The 27,509-nt window shown below is 40.4% G+C and overlaps 1 protein-coding gene and 1 long non-coding RNA gene across 13 annotated transcripts in view; one reads left to right on the top strand and one right to left on the bottom strand.

The window, feature by feature from the left end:
- Positions 1–1,233: 1,233 nt before the first annotated feature.
- On the bottom strand, positions 1,234–19,964 carry LOC138755384 (uncharacterized). 8 transcript variants are annotated; one of them, XR_011352245.1, is made up of 5 exons: positions 19,788–19,964; positions 18,392–19,440; positions 15,514–15,788; positions 12,987–14,638; positions 7,514–12,111 (listed from the first exon to the last, which is right to left on the bottom strand). It is a non-coding gene; the product is annotated as an uncharacterized lncRNA (long non-coding RNA). The 8 variants fall into 8 exon arrangements; XR_011352244.1 differs by lacking the exon at positions 7,514–12,111 and adding an exon at positions 1,234–4,051 and having other exon boundaries at positions 12,987–15,788; XR_011352238.1 differs by having other exon boundaries at positions 12,987–15,788.
- A 1,023-nt stretch (positions 19,965–20,987) lies between these two features.
- Positions 20,988–27,509, top strand: part of ncoa2 (nuclear receptor coactivator 2) — a 363,375-nt gene continuing 356,853 nt past the window's right edge. For 4 of the 5 annotated variants that reach the window (XM_069921270.1, XM_069921269.1, XM_069921268.1 and 1 more), the window contains exon 1: positions 20,988–21,107. The gene's annotated coding sequence lies outside the window, so the exon portion shown is untranslated. The remainder of the gene's footprint in view (positions 21,108–27,509) is intronic. The other variant, XM_069921271.1, reaches the window with a different exon arrangement.

Below are 27,509 nucleotides of genomic sequence, written 5' to 3' on the forward strand. Positions count from 1 at the left end.
CAATCATTTTGGAAGAAAATTCAATCGTTTTTAGAATATCTGTATAAGATTAAAATAGTTTTAGATCCAACAGTATTTTTATTGGGTAGTTTGCAACCTTTGAAAGGCTTGGGATTAGATAAGTTTCAGCTTGCTTTTGTATATTTAGCTTTATCCTCATTCTTATATTTACATCTGATTCCCATCTCTGCCTGGATTTCTGAACCCCCTATTTGGGGGTTCCCATTTGAAGTAAGTGATACATTGCTGAAGTAAATTTATTTGTATTTCCCTTTCAAATCAGAGTTTCCACATCAGTACAATTTTGTAAAAACATTGCTGGGCTCAATTTATTCCATAGATATGCTCTTATTTGAAAAGAGCAGAAGATTGTGTTGTTAAGAATTCCAAACTTGTTTTTTAATTGTTCAAATAACATCAATTGTCCCCTCTCATAACAATCTTCAATATATCTGATTTCTTTACAAGACCAAATTTCAAATATTTGACTGCCCATTGTACAAGGTATAAGCCTACTATTAGTCAGGGGAGTTTTGGGAAATAAGTCTCCACCCCACCCTCCCCCCATTCCAATATCACAATTTATTTTATTTTTCAATATTGATTTTTAGTAAACGGGGCTCTCTCACCAGTTAGTAATTTCACATGCAATTTTATGCAATTCTATTATCTCCTTGATTAAAAAAGAAAGTAAGAAATCTCATTTGATCTTCTTGATAATTTTTAAAATTAGGGAGATGTAAGCCTCTCAGTTCATACTTCCAAGTTAATTTTTCTAGACACCCTTGCCATCTTACCTTTCCAAAGAAATTTTCTGACATATCTATTCAACTCCTGAAAGAACCTCTTAGATAATGATATGGGCAGTGATTGGAAAAGATATTGTACTCTTGGAAATATATTCATTTTAATATAATTGACTCTTCCCACTAGTGTTATGGGTAAGACTGTCCATCTGTTTAAATCTTCTTTAATCTTTGAGTAAAGGTAAGTAATTCAATTTGTATTGTATAAATTTTTTAAGTTATTATGCATACTTATTCCTAAGTATTTTATCCCATTTACCAGCTGTTTAAATGGGGGATCTCTTTGACACTGAGTAAAGTCTCCTCCTGTAAAAGGCATAATTTCATTCTTACCCCAATTGTTACAAGATCAAACCAGCAACCACAAAGAAGGCATATCACACAGGGGTAAAGATGAACAATTACTTTATTAACAAAAATTCACCTTCAAATTTTAATTCAAAATCCCCCCTTTTATAACAATGCCCATTGGTTACAATGCAAATTTCTATAAGTGTAAAACTAATTAATTCCCCAGCCTAAATATAACATATGTAATTAAAGTCTAAGTTATATTTCCAACCAACCCACAGAGAAACTTAGACACAAAACAAACACAAAAAAAACAAGACTTACAAAACTTCAATCTCAACTGAAGCAAAGATCATAAACACAATTCAGTTTGTTTGGTAAACTGAAGCCAAAAGATCTTTGAGAGAGAGAGAGAGCACAAAATTCGAAGTTGTCTTCTTGTGTTGATTGCAGAGAGAGGAACAACTGGCTTGGTCCAGATCCTTCTGGCTGCCTTTGGAATGTTCATCCTTTTTGAAATCCCAACATTCTAAACTGTCCTCCAGACCATGACTCATGTTTTGGGCCTTCTTCCACTCCACAGCACCCCCCAGTGGTGGTTTGTCATCCAAGTCCAGAAATTTTTAGATTATTTTCTGCACATGCCCAGTCCGTCTCCCACTCTCTCAGCAGTCCACCTTCACCTTGGCTCTCTAAGGCAAACTGTCACTTTTTAACATAAACTCACACACCACATAGGCCAATGCACAACACAGAACACTATAACACAATTTATTTTATAACCCTAAACTTTCCCATAATCTTCCAGTTTTGAGTATAATTTCTGTAATGAGTTTGCTGGTTCTGTCAAATATATCAATACATCATCAGCAAATAAATAAATTTTATATTCCTCCTGGTTAGCCATAGATCCCTTAATGTCCGTATTATTATACAAGAAGTTCTAAAGCTAAAATGAATAGAGCTGGAGATAGCAGATATCCTTGTCTACTAGATCTGAACAACTGAAAAGATGTAGAGATTTGTCCATTAGCACTTTAGCTTTGGTTGATTGTATAATGCTTTGATCCAATTGATAAAAATTTGACCTAGTCCAAATTTTTCCAGCAATTTAAATAAAAATCCCACTCCAGTCTATCAAATGTATCTAATGCCACAGCAACACTCAGATCACCCCTCATTTGTGCCAAATGAATTATACTAATTACATTATCAGCAGATTGTTGCTTTTTCATAAAGCCTGTTTGATTCATATTTATCAATTTTGGCAAAGATTTTGCCATTCTCTTTGCCAAGGCTTTGGCAATGATCTAATAATCTGAATTTAATAATGAAATAGGTGTATAAGATGGCGGTTTCAACAAATCCCTATTTTTCTTTGGTATCACAGTAATAATTGTCATTGAAAATGTTTCCGGGAGAGTATGTACTTTAGATGCCTGATCTAACACTTCCATAAAAAGAGGAATCAACAACTCTTTAAATTCTTTATAAAATTCAGGAGGGAAAGCATCTTCTCCCAAAGATAAGTTACTTTTTAATGAATAAAAGGAACATTTAGTTCTATCTGTTCTTCCAAATTTAATCTTCAAAGTCTTATTTGTGCTAAGAATTCTTCTATTTTGTTAACATCTCCTTGAGATTCTGATTGATATAATTTAGAGTAAAATTGTCTAAAAGTCTCATTAATTTCTTGTGGTTTACAACTTGTCACATTCTTATGTGTTTTTTGAGCACATTAATCATTCTTGAGACTTGTTCTGCTTTTAACTGCCAAGAAAGGACTTTATGGGTTTTTCACCCAATTCATAATACTTCTGTTTGGTTCTTGTTATCACTTTTCCATTGTATTCTATAATTATATTCAATTTTTTTCATTAATAAATTGTCTATGCTTTTCTTCAGACCCCTTCATTTGCAGGTCTTTTTCAAAGTTAGTTATTTCTTTTTCCAATTTTCCACCTCTTTTGTATATTCCTTTTTTAATCAGAAATATAACAAAATTTGTCCTTTTAAATATGATTTCAAAGCACCCCATTTAGTAAATTTATTGGCAGTTGAATTGCAATTGGTCTTACGGAATATCTGAATTTGTCTTCTAAAAAAAATCACAAAAATCTGATCTCCTCAACAATGAGTTAGAATGCCAACTATAAACCAATTTTTCTTTATCTTACATTACAAATGTCAGTATCAAATGTGAGTGATCTGATAAAATTCTTGCTTCATATTCACCTTCTATAATCCTACCTTGTAAATGAGATGATAATAAAAATAAATAATTCCTGGAATACAAATCATGTCTATTTGAATAAAAATAATCTCTTTCTCTTGGATGAATTCTTCTCCAGGCGTCCACTAAATTTACCTCTCTCTTCAATACCAAAGTACCTTTCACTGCTTTTGTCCTCATTACTGCTCTTGTTGATCTATCTAAAACTGGATCCAGACAAAAACTGAAATCTCCTCCTACTAAAATATTTTCATAACCATTTGCTAAATTAAGAAACATTTCTTGAATAAATTCTCATCATCAACATTTGGCACATATACTTTCATAAGGGTCCAGGATTCTGAATATATTTGACAGTGCACCTTAACATACCTACTTGCAGGATCTATTACCACATCTTGTACTCTAACTGGAAGATTATTGTGCATCAAAGTTGCCACTCCTCTTGCTTTTAAATTACCCAATCGCTTTTAAATTTTGTATGTTATTTCTCAGTTGAATGAGTTTCCTCTTGGAAGGCCCAATCTACTTGCTTATTTTAATATATGACAACGCTCGCTTTCTCTTCACCAACCCATTTAGCCCAAAACTTCTGTATTTCACAGTGTTATTCATCTCTACAGAGGTATTTCACAATGTCTACATGTTCCTCCTTCACCTCTCCCCTTGTGTCTCCTCCAATAAGTTGCTCAATCTTTATCCTCTGTGATGGGGCAGACATCTTCCAGCAGTCCAAGGAGAAAAGAAAGAAAAAGAATATAGTTAAATCAAGTATCACCTAGCACACATCAAAATTAATAACCCCCCCCCCCCCCACCTCTAGCATTGTTAATATAATATCCAACATTGGCGACTTCAGGGGTTTCTACGAGGCTCTAAAGGCTGTGTACATCCCCTCACCCCAAGTCCAAAGCCCGCTGCGCAGCTCAGACGGCAGAGTCCTCCTCGGCGACAAGATCTCCATCCTCAACCGATGGTCAGAACACTTCCAATCTCTTTTCAGTGCCAACCGCTCAGTCCAAGATTCCGCCCTGCTCCAGCTCCCTCAACAGCCCCTAAGGCTAGAGCTGGATGAGGTTCTCACCCTGGATGAGACATATAAGGCAATCGAACAACTGAAAAGTGGCAAAGCAGCAGGTATGGATGGAATCCCCCCAGAGGTCTGGAAGGCTGGCGGCAAAACTCTGCATGCCAAACTGCATGAGTTTTTCAAGCTTTGTTGGGACCAAGGAAAACTGCCTCAGGATCTTCGTGATGCCACCATCATCACCCTGTACAAAAACAAAGGCGAGAAATCAGACTGCTCAAACTACAGGGGAATCACGTTGCTCTCCATTGCAGGCAAAATCTTCGCTAGGATTCTACTAAATAGAATAATACCTAGTGTCGCCGAGAATATTCTCCCAGAATCACAGTGCGGCTTTCGCGCAAACAGAGGAACTACTGACATGGTCTTTGCCCTCAGACAGCTCCAAGAAAAGTGCAGAGAACAAAACAAAGGACTCTACATCACCTTTGTTGACCTCACCAAAGCCTTCGACACCGTGAGCAGGAAAGGGCTTTGGCAAATACTAGAGCGCATCGGATGTCCCCCAAAGTTCCTCAACATGATTATCCAACTGCACGAAAACCAACAAGGTCGGGTCAGATACAGCAATGAGCTCTCTGAACCCTTCTCCATTAACAATGGCGTGAAGCAAGGCTGTGTTCTGGCACCAACCCTCTTTTCAATCTTCTTCAGCATGATGCTGAACCAAGCCATGAAAGACCCCAACAATGAAGACGCTGTTTACATCCGGTACCGCACGGATGGCAGTCTCTTCAATCTGAGGCGCCTGCAAGCTCACACCAAGACACAAGAGAAACTTGTCCGTGAACTACTCTTTGCAGACGATTCCGCTTTAGTTGCCCATTCAGAGCCAGCTCTTCAGCGCTTGATGTCCTGCTTTGCGGAATCTGCCAAAATGTTTGGCCTGGAAGTCAGCCTGAAGAAAACTGAGGTCCTCCATCAGCCAGCTCCACACCATGACTACCAGCCCCCCCACATCTCCATCGGGCACACAAAACTCAAAACGGTCAACCAGTTTACCTATCTCGGCTGCACCATTTCATCAGATGCAAGGATCGACAATGAGATAGACAACAGACTCGCCAAGGCAAATAGCACCTTTGGAAGACTACACAAAAGAGTCTGGAAAAACAACCAACTGAAAAACCTCACAAAGATAAGCGTATACAGAGCCGTTGTCATACCCACACTCCTGTTCGGCTCCGAATCATGGGTCCTCTACCGGCACCACCTACGGCTCCTAGAACGCTTTCACCAGCATTGTCTCCGCTCCATCCTCAACATCCATTGGAGCGCTTTCATCCCTAACATCGAAGTACTCGAGATGGCAGAGGTCGACAGCATCGAGTCCACGCTGCTGAAGATCCAGCTGCGCTGGATGGGTCACGTCTCCAGAATGGAGGACCATTGCCTTCCCAAGATCGTGTTATATGGCGAGCTCTCCACTGGCCACCGTGACAGAGGTGCACCAAAGAAAAGGTACAAGGACTGCCTAAAGAAATCTCTTGGTGCCTGCCACATTGACCACCGCCAGTGGGCTGATAACGCCTCAAACCGTGCATCTTGGCACCTCAGTTTGGCGGGCAGCAACCTCCTTTGAAGAAGACCGCAGAGCCCACCTCACTGACAAAAGGCAAAGGAGGAAAAACCCAACACCCAACCCCAACCAACCAATTTTCCCCTGCAACCGCTGCAACCGTGTCTGCCTGTCCCGCATCGGACTTGTCAGCCACAAACGAGCCTGCAGCTGACGTGGACTTTTTACCCCCTCCATAAATCTTCGTCCGCGAAGCCAAGCCAAAGAAAGACACATGGTACAATAGATTTCTATAGATTAAACAATTAATCATTGTTTATATACAAGAGTTGTGTCTGAATATAAAAAGAATAGGAAAAACACATAGCATTATCTTTAAACATCCTTGTGGTCTAATATTCAGCAATGTTTCTACAAATTGTTCTGTAGCCTGAAAAAAAAGTCATTATTTGGCAAAAAATAATCTTTAAAACTGCTGTATGGTGCAACACTAATCTATTCCCTTTCTGCCAGAGTGAGCTTTTAACCAGATTAAATTCTCATTTTCGTTTCAGTAATGCCACACATATCCAGATAAAACAATGCTCTTCTTTAAAACTCAAGCGGACCACCTCTTTCTTTTGTTCCTTCCACTGCTACATTCAATATCTTTTCTCTATCCTTATGTCTTAAGAACATGATCAATATAGAATGTGGCTTTTGGTCTGATGCTGATCATGGTACAAGGGCTCTTGGTGCCCTTTCAATTTCAATATTCGGTCCAGCTTTATTCTCTCCCAGGACTTTAGGCATTAATTCTTGGAAAAAAAACAAATAGGATCTTGACCTTCAGTGCCTTCCTTAAGTCCAACAATTTTAATGTTGTTCCTACAAATAACATTTCCCAATGCATCCATCTTTTCCCACATTTTATCTTCCACTTTTTTTGGGAAAATTTTATTTAATGTCACATATACATTAAAAAAATACATAAATTTGTTATTCAAAAATATTAAAAATTAATAGTGATTGAAAATAATTCCCCCTTTCATCCTCCCCCAACAACCCAATAAAGGAAAAAAGAAAGAAAAGGGAAAACATATGGATAATATTTATAAAAACTTACTAAAACTATCAAATAAAGTCTAACACATCTTAATTTTTAGAAGTCAGGAGATTCAGGTTGGGTGGTTACAACTTAATACCTAAAGTTTGTAAATATGATTCCCTAAACTTTTGAAAATTTTCAAATTTAATACGCAAATTATATGTAATCTTTTCAAGTGGTATACAACTACCTATTTCAGTATGCCATCTACCCATTCCCAAATACACATCTGATTTCCAAGTTACTGCCTCACATTTTATAGCCACTGCTAAGGCTAATTTAACAAATTCTTTTTGGTATTTGTTTAATTTCAATTTCAATTTCAATTGTGTCAAAAATATTTGCAAATAAAAAAATATTTGGATCTTGAAGAAACTTAACTTTTATAACTCTTTCCAAAAATAAACCCAATTCTAGCCAAAAGGGCCTTAATTTTGAACATTCCCACATAGAATGTAGAAAAGTACCAATTTCTTTATTGCATCTAAACTATATATCAGAAAAATTAGAATATAATCCATTTAATTTCTGTGGAGTAAGATATAGTTGATGTAAAAAAAATTATATTGTACCATTTTATACTGGACATTAATTGTGTTACTCTAAGTTCTAACCAAGTTTTCTCTTGAATATTTATTTTTAAATCTTTCTCCCATCTTTGTCTTGAATCATGAACTCCTGGTTTATACATTCCTTTTTTCAAAATTGTATATACGATTGAAATAAACTTTTAAAATATTTATATCTGTGATTAATTGTTCCAAATAACTTTGTTCAGGTAAAATCAAATCTGGACCTAAATTTTCTCTTAAATATGCCTTTAACTGATAATCCATACTTACTTTTCAATTGCTCAAATGTCATTAAAGTTGAACCTTGAAAACAATGTTTTACTGTCTTAATTCCTTTGTTAAACCAAATATCAAAAAATGTATTATTTATTGTAAAAGGAAAAAGTTAATTCTGATTCAGTATCATTCCTGGTATCTGAAAATTTCTTATTCCCATTTCTAAATGTATTTTTCTCCATATTTTAAAAAGATGTTTTTACAAAGGAATATCTCTATCTCCAATAAAGAACTTATTCCATTTATATATAAAATTCTCTGACTTATCTTCTCCTATTTTATTCATTTCTATATAAATCCATGCTGGCTTCTCTCCCTTTTGAAAAAAAGTAGAGAGAAACCTCAATTGTGCTGTTCTAGAACAAATTTTAAAAAAAATGGTAATTGTCATCATCCTAATTCAAATTTCCATGTTAATTTTTCTAATGCAACTCTGCCATTTTTTTGTTCCAAATAAATGTCCTTGCAGACTTGTTTAGTTCTTGAAAATAAAATTGATGATATAAATATAGGTAGCATTTGAAATAAATATTGTACTCAAGGAAATGTATTCATTTTTATACAATTAATCCTTCCTATTAATGTTATAGGTAGTTCCTTCCATTTTTGTAAATCATCGTCTACTTTCTTAAGCAAAGGTATACAATTCAATTTGAATTATTTAAATTATTGTCAATTATATCTAAATATTTAATTGCATCTCTCTGCCATTTAAACTAACTTTCTCTTTTACATTGCTCATAATCCACCCTTGCTATAGGCATTATTTCACTTATATCATGTATTGGAGGATTTAAACCATGTTTTTGGTCCTGCAACGCTGAGAATCAGTAACCTCCTTGAGACTCAGCAGACATAAGCTAAATTCCACCATGGGGCCCAGAAATGCAGTTATCTAACAAAAAGACATCTGTGTACCAAGAACATTTAATCTTCCTGCTTGTTTTGGGTCACAGTCTTTCAGGCAGAGACCTAACCTTGATGCAAAATAAACCATTGTATTCAAAGTGATAAGCTGAAAGTTGTGTTATTCAATAGAAGCCTAGGCATGCTAACTTGCTCGCTTATCTTTCTTTTTGTGCAGGGAATAGGTGCTTGGGTAAGCAGTTTTTGGGTAATATAAGCCATCATCCCACTGCTGAAGTTTGAGACTCTCCGAGAGGTGGCAACATCTCTCAGCAAGAAGAAGAACTTCTAGAGTCCAGCTAACGTCCCGGTCGAGGGAGGTGGAGAAGCTGCTACCGGCACCCCGACAACCTACTACAAGTGTGCGGTCGTTGCCTCGCTTCGGCAGTTGGGACCAGTCCAGGCATTGATGAGTATAATTGGGAAGGGCTTGCATATTGTAGTTTGATATCAGCTTTAGAATTTGTAATAAAGATTTGAATAAACTGAAGTGCTCTCGGCGTGTGAGTCTATTTTCTTTTGGTAGCTCAAACACGGTGACCAATCTAAAATGAACAAAGTGAGAGGTACAAGTTTACCCAGGACATATCACAATTTATTTTATAGCCTGATACTACACCATATTCTTTTAATTTACTTAATGACCTTTCTGGTTCAGTCAAATACATCAGAAGATCATCTGCAAATAAATTAATCTTATGCTCTTTCCTGTCTACTTTAAAATATTTAATATCATTATCGAGTCTTAATTAATTCTGCCAAAGGCTCTATTGCTAAAATAAATAATGAAGGTGACAATGGACATCCTTGTCTTTTTGATCTAGTCAATAAAAAAGATTCTGATATTTGTCCATTTGTTACCACTTTCACTTGTTATATGGACCTCTGAACCAATTTATAAATGTGGCTGCTATTCAAAATTTTAAGACTTTAAATAAAAAATCCATGTCTATCAAACACTTTTTCAGCATCTAAAGTAATTACTACACTAGGTTCCTCTAAACTGTGCTAAATGCATTATACTCATTAACTTTGTTACATTATCTGTTAATTTCCTTTTTTCTACAAATCTAGTTAATTTAGGTAAATATTTCACTATTCCATTTGCTAACATTTTATATATTTTATAACCTCCATTTAACAATGAAATAGGTTGATACGATAATGGTTTCAAAGGATCTTTCCTTTTTTTGGAATCACTGTTATTATTGCTGTCTTAATCTCTCCCACCTGTTCTAATACTTCCATAATTGGAGGAATTAATAAATCTTTCAATCCTTTATAAAATTCAGGGGGAAAGCCATTTTTTCCCAGAGACTTATTATGGTGTAATGAACCCAATGCTTTTTTAACCTCCTTTTGAGTAAATGGAGTGGTCACTACTCTCTGATCTTCTGTATTTAATTTTGGTAAATTTATTTGAGACAAAAATTCTTCTATTTTATTGTCATCTTGTGTCCAACTGCTACAAAGAAACACACACAGTGTGGCAGGTTAAGCTCACTCTCTTTAATAGGGCTGGAAAGGTTGCTTTTATATTGCTCAAGTTCCTGCCATTTTTGCTGATTGACTGAGTCATCCATATGAATAACAATAGCGGCCGGGAACATCCATGCATACGAATGCCCTTCTTCCCCAGCCTGTTTCTGCTGAGTTAGCAGGGCAGCTTGACCAACGCCATTTTAGGGCTGTTGGTCTGATGCTGCCCCAGCTTCTATCCCCGCCGGTTCATTGTCCTGTGAGTTGCTTTCGCGATCTCTATCCATGTCTGCTGCCACATGATGTGTCGGCCTGATCTCTGCAATTGCAGACCGCCACAATCTTTTAATGATTCTGATTGATATTACATTTTATCTTTCTTGACAGCCCAAGCGTCTATATCCATCTCTACTTTTCCCATTCTTTCCTTTACATCTTCCACTTCTAGTCTTGATTCTTTCAACCATTTTCCCCTAGAAAGTTTCAAATCTTTTACAATGGTGGTTTTTCATGTTTGTGTTCTTCAATTCTTTCATTAGATCAAGTGTACTCTTCCCTTTTTAAAAAAATTCTGTTGATGATTTACCTTTAGTAGGTACTTCTTGTTATTCAGTGTCATCTCTATCACTGTCTGTTTCTGTTATTTCTTGTTCTTCTTCCTCATCCGAGTCATCTTACCCCAGCTGGTGACGACACCAGTTATGCTGGTTGCCATTGAAGGCTCTTCTATATCAATTCCAGTGCCTCTGGCTGCCCCAATGGATGAAACCACTCACTCAGGGGGTGGAATCGAACTCCAGCCCAGGCTTCCATTGCGCAAGAGGCCTCTGTTCTCAATCTTCTTTTGTTTGCTGGACTCCAGAGGTTCCAGCAACTTTTTAAAATTGTTCCTTGGTGACATTCTTGAAACATTAAAGAATTTTTTTCACATTAGACTTTTAAAACTTAATTTAAATAACTTTTGAATCAAATTGTCAGGAGGGTGGGGTTTCTGCTTCCTGATTCTACCTCATCACATGACACCCCTTGAGAATCATTGATGATGGCAACTTAAATGATACAGTGTGCAGAAAATGTCAGCTTCCCTTTTTATTTTCTGATGCATGTTCCCTCCTACTACCCTTTTGTAGGAACAAGGGAAAGATTGGTAATAATTTTAGAATATGTCCGAGTAGTTCCAGGCTAATCATAATTTCTTATGCAAATTTCTGTCAATAGCAATTAGTGATGAACCTCAACACAAATGTCCTGAGGATGATCACTGACCATAAAAAAAATTAAAAGAGCCTAATCACAGTGGCCTGAATAGCAGATCTGAAGCTGGTTATCCAAAGGTGAAAAATCCACATCCTGATTTCATCTTGCCTTTCAAACATTCAGATGGCAGAAGTTTGGAGTGTAATGGAATACTCTCTTTCCTGGAGGAAAGAGCTATCAACTCTAACAATACTTGAAGAAGCTTGACAATCTAGAACAAAGCAGCATTTATGATTGGCACCCCATCCATCATTCCAAACATTTGATCCTTCCACTACTTGCATATTGTGGTTGTGTGTACCTCCCACAGAATGTACTAAAGTTATGTGTCAAGGCATCTTTAGCAGCACCTCTCAAACTCATTGTCATAAGAATAAGAACAGCAGGAGCATATGTATGTCAATACATGCAGGTTTGCCTCCAAGGGAAATACTTGGACGACTTGGAAATATAATGCCATAATTATTGTTATAGTTCAGATTCTTCAGTAAACATGCCCAGCATCCAGGATTATGATCTAGGAGTAATGAAGGAAGTGTTGTATTTTCAAGTAACTTCCACAATTTCCATTGATCAAGACGGCAGCTCATCATCAAGCCTAAAAACAATTATCCAGCATTGTCATCAGTGCTTGTATCACAAAAAATGAAAAACAAGTTTAATACTGTTTTTTTCATATTTAACTCTAACAGAGCAAACATGTAGAATCATGTAATCTGTGATAGTATTAAGACATCATGACTTGTGCAGGCAAAGCAGGTGTTAACTTGCAGTTTCTGTGCAGTTCTTCAGGGTGCACATTGTTAGAAATATGTATATAGGAATTATATCACAAAGCACTGGGTTTTTTTTTAAATGTGCTGTCAGGCCTAAAGCTTATTTGTACAGGGGATAAATCCATAAAATGGTACCTGATGTGATATTGGTCACAGTACTTCCAAATGTTAATTCATATTGCTGTGCTCATTAAACAGAATATACTGGAAGTACTTAGTGGGTTGAGCAACATCAGTAGAAGAAAAAAAATACTTGCGTTTCAGCCTTGAGCCCCTCATCAAAACTGGGGACACAGAAGAAGAAGAGTCAAAGAGAGCAAGGTGGGAGGAGCAGGACAAGAGCCCATGTGAGAATGGTGAAGCAGGGAGAAGCAGAGCATGACGGAGAGAAGCAGAAGGCTAACAGATGCCGGAGAAAGTGAGAGAGAGGTAAGAAAAGCAAAAAGGTCAGATGGAGGAAGATGAACCACACAGGGTGGAGTGGACAATTAGAAGAAAACAACTGCCAAGAATTGAAATCTGACATGAGAAGACAATCATGGTAGCATAAGGATTGAGTAGAAAGATGGAACTCTGGATCATTTCTGACACTTTTCACCCTTTCTGGAACTCTCCATCTCCCTCTCAGGAGACAAACTATGCACTGATATTTACTATAAACATCTCCCACACCCTCCTTGATTACATCTCCTCTCACCTGGTGTCTTGTAAGGATGCCTTCCCTTTTTCTCAGTTTATCCACCTCTGCTGATTTACTCTCAAGATGAGGCCTTCCATTCCAGGACATTTTGTGTCCTTTTTCAAGAAATGCAGTTTCCTCTCTACAGTTTTCAATAAAGCAATCTTCCACATTTCCTTCATTCTTTGGAGTTCTGTTCTTACTCCTTCCCTCCAAACAGAACAGGGGAAGGGTTCCTCTGGTCCTCTCCTTTCACCCCACCAGAGTCCATCACCCCATCATTTTTATCAGCTGCAATTAGACTAGGTACATCTAACCCTTCCCACCTCTTTCACCTTCTACAGGAATAACTCCCTCATCTGCTCTTCCCTCCTCCTCTACCTCTCCATGGTATTTCACTCTGCAACCATGAAGGAAACCACAATGAAAAAGTTGCTCACCACCATTCAGGGGCCTAAACAGCCCTTCTATGTGAGGCAAAGTTTCATGTGCACTTCCTTGAACCTCATCCACTGCATTTCATGCTCCCGATGTAGTCGCTTCTACTTGGATATCAATCATGATTTATTTCATCTAACGTGGACAAAAATTGATCAAAGCTCCAGTTGATAACTCTCCAGGATTAGTCTCTGTAAATCTAGGAGCACAAGGCGCTGTGTTCTTTATTTACTCAGAATCTGCAGGTATGTGCTGATGACAAAAGGAGAGGTCAAAGGTCAGTGATAGAGTTGACTCCAGATTTCTCATTGTTCTCTCATAAGTTTTGAGTACTTTAAAAATGTCAGAGAATCCGTTACTGCACTTGGGTGCCTTTTCAATAGGTTCATCTGTTAGAACACATCTTGGCAGCACTGTCAAGGTATTGCAGGTGGCTTAAGGTGTTTAGGATTATTGGGAAGGAGATACAGAAGTATTAGTGATCACCTTGATGGTCATACTTCCCTATGGAAGTGAGTTTTGGTAATTTTCAAGTTCTTGAAAGGTTGGATTATTTCAAGTTGTTGCCTCTGACATCTGTCTGATTTCTTGGTTTGTTGTTCACTCAACTATCAGCAAGGTCACAGAGCTGGTGTAGTTGCAGAATGACAGCAGCATCTTGGATACTGATATTTGCCAGCATTTCTGGCTTCTCACAAATGCAGCCAGTCACTGCCTCTTCTTGCCTAATCATGGGGCTCTACTGAATAAACCAGACTTCTCATTACAGAGAGGGTTGGCACTCCCTAAATGTATGTGGATCATGAGAAGATGTTTATGACAATAAATACCTTGTTTCCCAACAGCTGCCGTGGTTCTTTTATCCATGGGGAGCTCCTTCTGCTGCATATTTTCTGCGGTGTCTGGGTGAGGTGGGCAGATCCTTATTCCTGCAAGAGAAATGCTCACATCCACCTTATCTCTGGTCAAGTAGGTAGTATTTTCCTGCACAATATTGTTGTTCACATGTAACATCCCTTGCTCTAAAAGCCACATATTAGTAGCACCTCTGTGTCCACTGACAGCAAGAATCTGCTCACAAAGGAGCATAGTGAACGACTTGTGAGCAGCAGTATGGTCCTTATTCTCCTTCTTATACACTTTTCCCTCCTGAATCTTACTGTTTCATTTTTCTGGGCTCTTTCGCTCTGCGACATGCTATTCTGATGAGGGCAGAAAACAAGGGCCTCTACCTGTAATGATAAAACAGGAATAAATTGTAGATATAGGTAGCATCTAAAAAAGGTTAAGGTGATACGACAATAAACATGAATATGAAGAAGTAAACAGTTGATCAATACAAAGGAGATGCATTTGATCAATCTTCTTCCTGTTAGGCAGTCCCTTGGAGTTTAAGCAATTTTTAGATAGCATTGTTTAATAGCATGGAATGGAGTATGCTTGACGAGGAAGGGTTGGGCAGAATGGATTACATCTATTGAAATAAAAACAGTAAATGCTGGAAACATTCAGCAGGTCAGCCAGTATCTGTGTTATAATTTTCCATTATATCTATTTTTTGGGCTAGTAATTCTTGTGTCTCTTTAGTTTTTTTATTAGATTCCTCCAATTTCTTTTTTAAGTCTTCTACCTCCATTTCTGCTGCTATTGCCCGTTCTTCCATCTTGTCCATTTTTTTCCCCATTTCTGTTAAGGTCATATCCATTTTATTTCTTTTCTTTTCTGTGTTGTTTATTCTTCTTAAATCATTGAATTCCTGTGTTTGCCATTCTTTAAATGACTCCATGTATCCTCTAACAAGAGCAAGTATATCCTTTACCTTGCCTTTCCCTTTATCTATTTCACTGTATTCTTCCTCTTCTTCTTCCTCTGGGTTGGCCATCTGTTGTTTCTTTGATGCCCTTTCCTCCTCTTCTTTCTTGTTTCCATTATCTTCTGTGGTCTCTTCTTGCTGCAGGTGTTCTGCAGCTGTCGTTGCCGGCTGTGGAGATCGACTCCCCAGCTGGTCCCCCCTCCCGTCGGTGTGTTTTTTTTCATGCGCATCGCGCATGGTTGCGCACTTTTACTCGGCTCTATGAGCCATTGTTGTAGTTCTTTTTCTACCGACCTGAGGTAGTGGGCTCCTCTCTCCACAGCGGACCTCTTCGGACAGGTAAGGCCTTCACCTTTTTCCTCCGTTGTCTTCTCTTCCTCTCTTCTTTCCGTTGATTTTGATTTTTCTCCTTTTGTCTCCATCTTCTTTCCACCTTTATACTCACTTTTCTTTAACTTGTATTTCTGTGCCTTTGTATTTTCTCTTGTTTTTCTCGACTTTTCTGGAGAGGGCTGGAGTTCACCGTCCGGCCACTACTCCATCACGTGACTCCTCCGGTCAGCCAGTATCTGTGGAAAGAGAAAGAGAAAGATTCACATCCAGGATCCTTTGTCAAAACTTCAGATGTTACCTGTTAAGTATTTCTAGCATTTTCTGTTTTTCTTTCCAGATTGTGGAATTTGAAGTTTTGTTTTAAATAAACGTACCCATCGAAGTTTATAAGTATAAAATGAGGACTTCATTAAAACATCCAAGATCTAAAGGGGTCCTAACATGTTGGATTTTGATTGCCTCTTGTGCATTTTAAATCAAGTATTCATCCATTTAAGACAGACATGAGGTGAATTATTTTTTCCTCTCTCAGTTTTTGTATGGCCACTTTTCAAAAGGCATTTTGCACACTTCTCTCTCCATATGAGACCACTAGATTTAGTGGTCTCCAGCTTGGCATATGTTATGACATCATGAACAGCAATTCTCACTTATATAGGATATTAAACAAATTTTAATGCACAGACAATTTTAGAATTTTTTTTTAGAAGAAACCTGTCAAGTGAGTGCTTCCCATGTGTTTTTAACCATCCCCATTCCTACAAGTTCCAGTGGAAATGTGCCAATTGTTATGGGTCACCATACTTTCGACCAGGAAAATTTAATGAGATTGCACACAAAAAGACCAGAACAGTAACTAGGCACTCTTAATACTTTTCAGTGACATATCACAGAGCAGAAATTCTTAATAACATTCAGAGGATTAATTTATTTCATTCAGCCGTGTCAACAGACTCTATATTACATGATCAATTGATGATTCTCTGCAACTTTCTGCCTGTGCCCCAGATACTGCTGACATTCAACTTTTCTCTCTCTGGTAATGACATGTTTTGTGTGTTAAATAATGCATAAATATTACAACCAAGATAGAGAATTCCATTTCTCTTTCTACTCACAATGCACTTTCCTCCGATAATTTTCTTATTCAAAAAAACCATAGAAAACTACAAAAATGGAAACTTCAGAACGTGTGTGTACATACACCTCTCAGTGTGGACCAGGGGTGTCAAACTCAAATTCACAGAGGGCCAAAATTAAAAACTTGGACTAAGTCGTGGGCCAAACTAAATATTTATTGAAAATTTTCAACCACATCTGCATGTTTTCTCTTCTTTCAACATATGTAATAAACTTTTTCTTATTAAAATAAATGTTTAATAATAGTTTTGGTTAAACTCTTTCCAGAAGAAGCATCTACAAAGGAGAAATAAAATATTCAATAAATAATATTTCTCTATAGCCTTTAAGCTCCTTTTAAATGTTTTTTTTTCACAAGCCAAGTCAAAAAAATAACAACTTGCTTCAACGACAAACAGGTTTGTCTTTTAAAATGATGAACATATAGTCTGCCTCCCACCTGTGTTGAAAGGTCCTGTTTTCTGTCTTTCGTTTGGCCATTTTTCGTAAGGGGTTTATTACGTGTGAGTTGGGCGACAGGTCGTAGATGCTAATGAAAGTAAAGAGAGGAGGTGGGGGCGATTAGCGGGCTGACGGGCCGGCGCCAATGCATTTGCAAAGCATTAGCAGTATTAGCTGTGCATGCACTATAGCAGTATTAGCTGTGCATGCACTATACTGGCGCGGCGGCCAGCGGGCCAGCTCTAATACATATTTGATATGATCTTGCGGGCCAAATATTAGATCACGGGCCAAATTTGGCCCGCGGGCCTGAGTTTGACATGTGGGGTGTAGACATTCATTCTACCTTTATTTCTAATTTAAAAATCCTAACATTGGAATCAATTCAGATGCCTTTTTCTGCATTGCTTGCAATGACCAGAATTACAATCTTTAGGCGTGGTTCACTCCAAATTCTGTGTTTAGATGCTATAAGTTTGTTATATACTGAGTATAATGTACAGAGCTCCAAATTTCTCACTTAGTCACACAGGAATGCAAAATACACCAACAATAGTATAAAATAAATGATCATAACGGCTCATGAGACAGAAAGAGATAATAAAGGATAGATAAATCAATATTTAGTTAGTTAGTACAAAAAAAGTGATGTTTCAACAGTGCATACAGGTCTTTTTGTGGTCCCAGAGTAGTTTGTAGTTAGGGTAGTTCAGGGAAATCTGCTAGCTTTTGGAGGTTTTTTCACTCACCCAATAACTGTTGTTCCCAAATTGAACTTATTAAAAACTTTTTTTTCCCAATCATAAATTCTTTTCAAAGTAATTTTTAAAAATTATTTTACTTTCTATAATTTGCCCAATGCTGTTCTGATGTCATTCAAAACAAGTGCATTGTACAAATCCATGCGTGATTTTCTTAACAGCAAAATTCTATCTCATTTCTCAACTCAGTGAACGATAGCACCAAAAATCACCAACCACTAACGATTATTTCCTATCGATTATCCATTTTATCTGATAACCAGAATTGATTAATAGGATTATTGACCAAACATTCGGGTTCATTCTCAACTGATACTAACCTGCTTGATCTGCTGTCTCCAGCCTGTTTTGCTTCAGTATTTTACTTTTCATTTGCTTTTAGATTAAAAATTGTCATCTTCCACATAAAATTTCTTTGACTGATGCAGTTCAGTTTCTTTAATTCATTCGTTTCCAGATTAGTTTTAATATCAAAGTAAAATAATCAATAAACTTGCCTGACATCAATAGATCATTCTTTGTCACGCCTGTGGTATATTCACCTCCATGGTGGCAAGGATTTTCATGTCCAGTTTTATTCTAATGACTGTTCCCATTCATGGATGAAATTTATCAGAATCTATTTTCTTATTAGTTGCAAAGTTTAGCATAGTGGCTAAGTGCAACACTTCTGCAGTGCCAGAGATCCAGGTTCCAATCTGCCACTGTCTGTAAGTGAGTTTGTACATTCTCCCTATGACTTCCGGGTGCTGCGGTTTCCTCCCATGTTCTAAGATGTTTAGGTTGATCACAGGGGTATATTTGGGTGGCACAGGCTCGTGGACTGGGTCTGTAACCATGCTCTATCTCCAAATTCAAATTTTAAAATTAAAATGCTGATTTGTTGTTATTTGGTGTTGCTTTGGTTCTTTATCAATACCTGCTCTCTTCCTTTTTCTGCTATTGCTTTTGATCCAAGGATTTTAAAAAATTCAGTGATTACTGATTGCTCCATAATCCTTTAATAATACTTAACAATTCATCTCTCCATTTACAAATCATCAGTTCCTTCTCTGGGCTCCTGAACATAGGGTCAGTGCACGTACAGCAAATGAACAAGATTTTAAAAAAAATCAGAATTGTCCACTGAGGCCTCTCGATTTGCAACCGCAATATCTGCCGAGCCACGGCCTCTGAAGGGCTTCCAACAACATTACTGGAATTCTGAATTCTATTTTGTACCATGGGTATCATATTCTTCTCTTGAAGGACGGAGTGCAATAACTTGGGGAAATGGAGGCAAGCTTCAAACTGCTCTTTGGTCAATTTATAATCATCTTTTGATTCTAACTCTTGCTTATTCTTAACCCTCAACGGTTGTCACATCACCTCAAATCAGAACACGTGACATGCAAACCTGTAAAACTAAATTAATTTGCTGACTCTACAGGAAAACAGTGCAGGAATTTGCACATGGACCTAAGAAGAGAGAATACAGAAAACACTCAGCAGTGTCTGTTGATCAAGAAGCAGAGAAGGTGTCAGGTCCGTGATTCTTCAATCAAAACTGGGGGAAAGAGAAAACAAATGAATGACCTGCTGAGTGTTACCAGCATTTTCTGTTTTTTTATTTCCAATTTCTAGCATCTGCACTTACTTTTTATTGATGCTGACACAGCCCTTCTCCTGAAAGTAATGATTTGCTTTTCTCAAAGTCCTACAGAGGTAAACTCTTCATCTGACCAGTCACCTGTCTATGCTGATCCCCAGTTCTCTTGATTCCTGCATCTGCACCCTCACCCATCATTTCCAGTCTCCCCCCCCCCCCCCCCACCACTGCTACACCCTCCTCTTTGTTCCTAATGTGCTCATCACGCCCATAACCCTCACAAATAGGGTGTTGCAAAGTGAAACCTTAACTCTCCATCTCATCTCTTCCTTGAAGTTCTTCTTTGAAGACGAACTACGGCGTCCGGCGAGTGTCCCTACTTACTAGTGGCGTGGGATAACGTTTGCAAACCCGAAACTTGCGGAGACGCCACGGATTCAAAAGTGTCACGATGCTTCCATCCCATTCGCACCCCTTCGACCCCCCTCCCACTCCTCCTGATCGCCCCCCACTCCTCCTGATCGCCCCCTCCCACTCCTCCTGATCGCCCCCTCCCACTCCTCCTGATCGCCCCCTCCCACCTCCTGATCGCCCCCCACTCCTCCTGATCGCCCCCACTCCTCCTGATCGCCCCCCACTCCTCCTGATCGCCCCCTCCCACTCCTCCTGATCGCCCCCACTCCTCCTGATCGCCCCCTCCCACCTCCTGATCGCCCCCCACTCCTCCTGATCGCCCCCCACTCCTCCTGATCGCCCCCTCCCACTCCTCCTGATCGCCCCCTCCCACCTCCTGATCGCCCCCCACTCCTCCTGATCGCCCCCCACTCCTCCTGATCGCCCCCCACTCCTCCTGATCGCCCCCTCCCACTCCTCCTGATCGCCCCCTCCCACTCCTCCTGATCGCCCCCCTCCCACCTCCTGATCGCCCCCCCCCCCCACTCCTCCTGATCGCCGTCACTCGCCTCTGCTCTCCGGATTTCGGCTGGGATCCCACCGAGCTTCCACTTTCGTTTCCTCACCCGACTCTCAGCTGCCCCCCACCCCCTCCCCCCTCCTCTATTCCTTCTGAAAATCCAACGGGGTCGGGAGGCTTGGCCGCCGCCGCCGCCCCGTGACAGGTTGGAGGAGCGATGAGCGAGGGCTCTGGCCACTCATTTCCCGACGCCGGGCACGTTCCCAAGCAGCCGGCGGGATGTGCAGTAGTTTGGAGTTGTTTTTTCCCAGGCTTTCACTTCACGAAGGTAACAGGTCTGTCTCCACCATTAAGTTGGGGAAACCAGAGTGGCGGGCGGGGACCGTGGGGGGGGGACGGCATCTCGCAGCCCTCGCCCCCGGGCGGTCAGGTGAATGGCGCCGACGGTGACTGGCCGCCGGAACGCGGCAGCAGCTGAGCAGCAAGCGCCTGTCGCTCTCGGACTGAGCTGAGCAGGGCCCTCCTCCTCCCCCCCCCCCCACCACCATTCTCTCTCCCTCCCCCCCTCCGCTCGCCTCCCTCGATTGTGGGCGGTTGCCATTTAAATACACAAGGAGCAACATGGCGGACAGCTCGTCTCCAGAAGCGAAGGTCAGGCTGGTGAATCGCCGCCCCTGGTGACCCTCCCCTCCTCTCCGGTCCCGTCGAGCCGGTGAGTAGGCTGACCCCCCCCACCCCCAGTCTCGGAGAGGCTGGCTGCCCGTCTCTAAAGGCCGCTTTCGGTGGCTCACGTCTGGAGCAAAGGCGACGGCGTGGGTCTGCTGGGGAGGGAGGGCGAGCGGGCGGGGGAGGGGAGGGGAGGGGAGGGGGCTGCCCCCCTCTCTGTGCCCCCTCCCCCCTCTCTGTGCCCCCTCCCCCCTCTCTGTGCCCGGTGCAGAGTGTGAGCGTCGGCCGGCCCGGACATGTGGCATTCGTCCGCAACTTCGCCGAGCCCACCAAGTACGTGCGCTTGTGTGTTTTTCCATGGAAGTGCCCCCTGTTACTCGGGTGCGGTGGGGAGGGAGGGAGGGGGGGCGTGTTATTTTGTGGCTCTGCCCGGCATGTTTTGCTCTGCCTGGAGCCGCCGCCGAAAGGCGCCGCTTTATTTAATCACCTTCACTATTTCACCAAAATGCGATCTTTGCCTGCGCGATTCTCCTCCTCACTTGAACGGAGGCGCGATTGATGGACAGGGAGAGTGACCTATGGGAAAGCGTCGCGTGCTTTGGCCGCTTCAGAAGGCCAGTGACAGAAGCCAATAGGCGGCGGCCTCGCTGTGAGAAGGGCTGAGACGAGGTTGCGCCGCAATTCGCTGAGCGGCTCACCAACGCGAATGATAAACATCAAATGCGGCGCAATGCGCATGCGCCTCTGGATTCGCTCTGCATCTCCCGGGAGTTGTAGTGTCCTGGTTCTTTCCGGGCGGACGCTGTGGGCAGGGAGGACTACAGCTCCCAGGGATGCGGAGTGGCTGGGCTGTCGTGCCCCTTTCTCCACTGAAGGCAGACGAGCGGCAGCAACTTGGCGCACCTCTCGGCTCCTGGTTGAGGTCCTGGTTTATGGGCACAAGGCGCTGGACTCCCAACCCCTTTTCCTAATGCACATCAGAAGCCCCCTTTGTTTTCTGGATTTATTTGACTTTCGGGTTAATTACTCGCCAAAACGTTTCGCAAGGAGCGGAGCCACACTCTGGAGCTGTAGAACTTTCCAAGCTCCTAATTGCAAAGCTTTGACTTTTCTTTCTTTTATTGTCTCTTGCATTCTCGAGAATTTGATCTTTTTAGCTGTTGTAAACGAGCAAACTTTCTCAAAGGTGCTGCCTTGCAACCGTCGTTTGGTTCTCTGCGCATGTATTTAGCGACAGGAATAAATATTACTTATGACCAATACATTTTGGGGTTCAGTTGCCACAATCCAAATAAGCACTTCTTGAGTATCAGTCAGAAACGACTTGCATGTTATTCGATCACGATCGGCTTCGTACCTGAACCTAGTATTAATTATATATATATATATATACGGACTCTTGCTCCACTGCTTATATATATAGTCCGTCTTTTTCTTCTCTCCTTCTTGCAACCACAATCATTCAGCGAGCAATAATGTGAAGCTGCTCAGGTGGAAGATTCAACTAAAATTGGGGATTTATTTTGGATTTGGTGGAGGGGGTGGTCTTATTCACACTTGCAGGATGTATGATGTTGACAAGGTCAGTAATTATTCTGCCTTCTCCATTGCCCTTGAACGCCCCAACTTTTTTGTTCTGGTGAAGGTTCTAGTCAATTGCCCTTGTCCCCGTGATAGAGATCATAGGTTTGAGAAGTGCTGTTGGGGTATCCTATCAGAGTGACTGCAGTGCATTCTGTACATTGCAGCCAGTGGGCTGGCGGTGTACCAGTTACCAGGGGTACCCGGGGTACCAGTTGAGCAAACTGCATTGTCCTGAATGGTGCTGAAGTCTTTGAAAGTTGTTAAAACTGCATTCAACCAGGCAAGAGCCAAATAGTCCTTCGTGCTTCTGGGTGTATCTGAGATTTTGTCAGTCTTCAAAGCATATGCAGCCTCTAAACTGGTCTTGGGCCACAGTTCTTGTGTTGCTAATTCAGTTGAGGCTTTGCTTATTCATGAATCCCAGGATGATATGGGGGGGGGGGGGGGGAGTGGATGAGCTGGTGCTAATTCCATTGAATATCAAGGTTAGGTAGTTATGCCTCCTCTTGCTGGTGAGTTATTGCCTGTCTCTTCAGTGGCATGAATCCCACTTGTCACTCATCAAATCTATAAAGCTTTGTACTATTTCGTTTGCTGAGAATTTGCATGAAACATGGCTAAAGTAACTAAAAACACTTGGCTTAATACACTGAGTCTTGCAAAATAATCCAATGTTAACCTATGATTAATTTTCACATTTGTGCAAGATTTGTCTTGAGCCATTGGAATGTTTCCCATAATGGTTACATGACCTTCATTTTGTTGGGTTTCTTGAGGCATACACAGTCAATAATGCCTTGATGTCAAGTGCAGTCACTCTTATATTGCCTTGGTAATTCAGCTCTTTGACTCCTTGTTATTTTTTCTGGGTTATGAGGATTGAGCCCAATGATACAGGTTAAACCCAAGCTGAGCATCAGTGTATTAATCACCTGAACTGAGATATGTCTTCCCTGCAGTCTATCAAAATTGTTGCTCAGCAGCATTTGATGCTCTTATACCTCCTTCTTGATGGTAGTGGGTTAAAGATACTATGTGCTGGATAGAAAGGGTCTTCTATAATTCATTGTACTCGATTTGGACAAATCCCCCTTCCAAATGGGTCCACAGATGATGCAATAGCCTTCATCCTCAACTCCATCCTGATTCACCTTGTATACCAGGCTGCTGTTCAGCTAGGTGTTCCACATGATCATGCCTCAGACGCTGGCCTCGATATGACTCAACACCCCTCTCTGCATCTGGATTCTTTTTTTTTAAATTTTTTTATTTTTCACACCATAAATCACATTAGCCATGATATACACTATTTCTTTTTCACACATATACAGTGACTTTTTCTTCCCCCCCCCCCCCCCTTTCCTCCCAAACCACCCCCCCACCCCCCCCTCTCATCCATTTTAGGTATACAATCTAGGTTGCATTAAGCCAGTCAGACAATGTTGTCATTCAACAAAATTACACCAGAAATTCTACTGAGTCCATTCTTTTCTTTCCTTCTCCTTCCATCAACTTAGGTACTGTTTGTCCCCGGTAGGTTTTCGCTATTGTATTTAATGTAAGGCTCCTATACTTGCTCGAATATTTCAATATTATTTCTTAACCTATCTGTTATTTTTTCTAATGGAATACATTTATTCATTTAAATTTAGTAGTTTCTTCCTTTTAATTTGGTTATGTATTCCATTAATATTTAAAGACATATAGTTCAGCGTAGCCCTTTTATATTTTGTTTATCTTCTCTTTCCGTTTTTCCATCATTACCTTTCCTCCTTTTCCATTTCTGTTTTCTTATTTTCAACTCTTTATAAGACAACATTCCTACAACATCCAACATTTTCCTTATTCTCCTATTTCTATCTTATTTATCCCCAATCTCCCCTTCACCTCCTGAGTTGTCCTTTATCCCTTGTCGGACAACCACATCTCCCCTCTCCATTTGGATTTGCGAATCCACTCGCAAGCGTCAACTGATTTTGCAGTGACCGCTATTTCCCCCCACCCCGCCTCCCCCAGAAAAGATTTCACTTTTCATATGTCACAAAGGTCACTCTTTTAATTCCCTCCTTATTCTCTCTATTCCATTACCTTCCCTTATTAATTCTTGTCTATACTATCTATATTTTCCTCTAAGTACAGATACATTTATGTATGCTCATTGTCTCTATTCACTCTTATACCTCTTTACCCGCATACATATCAATCGTGATCATTTTTACTCTCATTACCCGTCTTCATCCCTCAGTCTATTTTTGTCTTTACCCACATACATATCAATCGTGATCATTTTAACTCTCATTACCCGTCTTCCTCCCTCAGTCTATTTTTGTAATTGTTCTGCAAATTTTCGTGCTTCTTCTGGATCCGAGAATAGTCTGTTTTGTTGTCCTGGAATAAATATTTTCAATACCGCTGGATGCTTTAGTATAAATTTATACCCTTTCTTCCATAAAATCGCCTTTGCTGTATTGAACTCTTTTCTCTTCTTTAGGAGTTCAAAACTTATATCTGGATAAATGAAGATTTTTTGCCCTTTATACTCCAGTGGTTTGTTGCCCTCTCTTACTTTTTCCATTGTCTTCTCCAGTACCTTTTCTCTTGTAGTATATCTTAGGAATTTTACTACAATAGATCTTGGTTTTTGTTGTGGTTGTGGTTTAGAGGCCAATACTCTATGTGCCCTTTCTATTTCCATTTCATGCTGTAGTTCTGGACATCCTAGGGTCTTAGGGATCCACTCTTTTATAAACTCCCTCATATTCTTGCCTTCTTCATCTTCCTTAAGGCCCACTATCTTTATGTTATTTCTTCTGTTATGGTTTTCCATTGTATCTATTTTTTGAGCTAGTAGTTCTTGTGTCTCTTTAGTTTTTTATTAGATTTCTCCAATTTCTCTTTTTTAAGTCTTCTACCTCCATTTCTGCTGCTACTGCCCGCTCTTCCATCTTGTCCATTTTCTTTCCCATTTCTGTTAAGGTCATCTCCATTTTATTTATTTTCTCTTCTGTGTTGTTTATTCTTTTTCTTAAATCCTTAAATTCCTGTGTTTGCCATTCTTTAAATGACTCCATGTATCCTTTAATAAGAGCAAATATATCCTTTACCTTGCCTTTCTTTTCTTCTTCTATTTCTCTGTACTCTTCCTCTTCCTCTTCTTCTTCCTCTGGGTTGACCATCTGTTGTTTCTTTGGTGCCCTTTCCTCCTCTTCTTTCTTGTTTCTATTGTCTTCTGTGGTCTCTTCTTGCTGCAGGTGTTCTGCAGCTGTCATTGCCGGCTGTGGAGATCGACTCCCCAGCTGGTCCCCCCTCCCGTCGGTGTGTTTTTTTTCATTCGCATCGCGCATGCGCGAAGTATCGCGCATGCGTGGTTGCGCACTTTTACTCGGCTCAGCGAGCCATTTTTGGAGTCCATTATTTACCGACCTGAGGGAGCGGGTTTCTCTCTCCGCAGCGGGCCTCTTCGGACAGGTAAGGCCTTCACCTTTTTCCTCCTTTGTCTTCTCTTCCTCTCTTCTTACCGTTGCTTTCGATTTTTCTTTTTTTGTCGCCATCTTCTTTCCACCTTTATACTCACTTTTCTGTAACTTTTATTTCTGTGCCTTTGTGTTTTTCTTTGTTTTTCCCGACTTTTCTGGAGAGGGCTGGAGTTCACCGTCCGGCCACTACTCCATCACGTGACTCCTCCAGCATCTGGATTCTTGACCTTGATGAAGTCTATCTGGGTAGGCAGCAAAACCTCAAGTCCCATTATGCTGAGCACTGGTGAACCTTAGGGCTGTGTGCTTAACCTGCTACTGTTCACAGTCTGTCCAGGTTGGCAGCAAAACCTTAAGCTCCATTATGCTGAGCATTGGTGAACCTCAGGACTGTGTGCTTAGCCTGCTACTTCTTCACATTGCTGAGTCACAACTGCACTGCCAGATTCATTTCTAACAGAATCATCACATTTGTGGAAGATACAATAGTTGGCGACAATAATGAGTAACATTGCAGAGAGGAGGTTAAAAGGTTCCTAAGGAGGCTGAGGAGGAAAAACTAGTGGCCTCCAATCTTGACTATGTTTTACAGGAGCACAAATGAGTGTCCTGTTTGGCTACATCGTTGTGTGCTATGGTAACAGCAGTGCATCAGAGCAGAAGTCTTTACAGAGGCTCATTAAAACAGCTAAGTGAATAACTGGGGTCTCCTGTCCTCTATAGATGATATTTACTGGGGGAGTTGTCTAAATCGAGCACAATGAATTCTAGAAGACCCTTTCTATCCAGCACATAGTATCTTTAACCCACTACCATCAAGAAGGAGGTATAAGAGCATCAAAATTAAGACCGCCAGGCTGGGGGGATATCTTCTTCCCACATGGTGTGAGATTGATGAACAGTGTACTGTAACCACGTAAATCATTCTAAATATTTGTATTTAATTACGTTTATGATCATTTGTGTTGTGAATTGTTTTTTTGTGTGCGCATCATGGTCTGGAGGATCATGGTTCCCCATCAGGATGTATATGTACAATGAGATGATAATAAACTTGAACCTCTGGTTTAAAAATCAATGGTTCACTAGTCTCTGTATTTGCCATGTTGGAGCAAGTCTGAGCACCCATGGGAAACCCAAAGTAAAACATGAAAGTCTGCAGACGCCATGGTTGAAGTAAAAATACAATGCCAGAGAAATTCAGCTGGTCAAACAGTGTCCTTTAATTTAGCAACGGTAACGATACATAACCAACATTTTGGGATTGAGTCCTTCATCAAGGTAGGAAAAAATGTGAGTAGGTGTGCAAACAAAATGGTGGGGAGGAAGCAGCACAGTCCCAAGGTGGGAGGTAATAGTGGATGAGGGAGAGAGGAGGGATGGCTCTA

Source organism: Narcine bancroftii, chromosome 2 (assembly GCF_036971445.1).
Source record: "Narcine bancroftii isolate sNarBan1 chromosome 2, sNarBan1.hap1, whole genome shotgun sequence".
NCBI classification, from domain to species: domain Eukaryota; kingdom Metazoa; phylum Chordata; class Chondrichthyes; order Torpediniformes; family Narcinidae; genus Narcine; species Narcine bancroftii.